This window comes from Triticum dicoccoides, chromosome 5B (assembly GCF_002162155.2).
Source record: "Triticum dicoccoides isolate Atlit2015 ecotype Zavitan chromosome 5B, WEW_v2.0, whole genome shotgun sequence".
In the NCBI taxonomy this organism is placed as follows: Eukaryota; Viridiplantae; Streptophyta; class Magnoliopsida; order Poales; family Poaceae; genus Triticum; species Triticum dicoccoides.
The window spans coordinates 228,941,275-228,942,437 of record NC_041389.1 but is presented as its reverse complement, the minus strand read 5'-3'; positions in this window follow the sequence as shown (position 1 = coordinate 228,942,437).

Below are 1,163 nucleotides of genomic sequence, written 5' to 3'. Positions count from 1 at the left end.
ATGTCACATATGACATATTAGATGATCTTGCCAAGTCTCATGACTTGGAGAACAATATAACATCATCAAATCCCCTCAAAACCATTTCTGTCCATTTTGAAGTTTGAGCAACTTTACATTGCCAAACATTTCCAAATGTTCCCAAACCTAGTGAACATGCTCAAATGTTCTAATTATTCATCTAGACCAAGTGGCACAAGTTGGAGAACAATTTAACTTGATCAAAGTGCCCCAAAACCATTCCTGTCCAGAACCAAGTTTGAGCAACTCTACATTGGAAACTTTATCCTTTTGATCTCAACTTTTTTGGACATGTTCAGAGACTCAAATGATGACACTATACCAAGTGGTGCATCAAGGAGAATAGATTTGCATGGCTAAATCTTGGAAAGTCCATTTCTGTTGATTTCTAGGGTTTACCAAAGTTGCATTGTCAACTTTCTTCAAATGAGCTCCAAATTGGTGGAAGGCCCTAATTATATGTGTCATTTCACCCTATGGAGTCTCATGGTAGATGGAAATCATCTACTTGCCCAAACCATCATCAAACACCTTCTGCCACTTTACCAAAATCCCATTTTTGGCCTCTTCCACTAATCTCCATGGACTCTAATTTTTACCACAACCTCTCCTAGTCCCCCTCTAGCACCTGGACGCTTCTTTGCCCAAGTAAGCAATGATGGAGGGGGGAAGAACTCCACTTTTCTACTCTGGGCAGCAGCATTTCCACTCTCTCTCAACTCCCTCTCCCCTCCAGTGGATCCCCTAGGCATCCAATGCCCTTGCCACATTGTTTACTCCCCCCTGCAGCCACTAGACGCAAGTGGACGCGCGAGTGCGCGCGGAAAAGCCGCGCATGCCGGCCAAAGACGCGCTCTGGAGCACGCTACCGTGCTCCCGACCGTTGACACGGCGCTCCCATCCACCTCGAGCCTCCCCCTCGCGCCAGTCAAGGTGCCTCGACGTCCGCAACACGCCAACGTGCAGGCCCCCTCGTCTCTCCCTCTCTCTCACCTCCTGCGGCGCGTGCCCAGAGCCGCCCGGCTCGGCCAATGCCCGGCCTCGCACGCGCGAGCACCAGAGCCTCTCCCCGCCCCCTCTCTCTCTTCCTGGCGCCCTACTCCACCCCCACGAACGCTGTAGACAACCCCACTCCCTCCCTC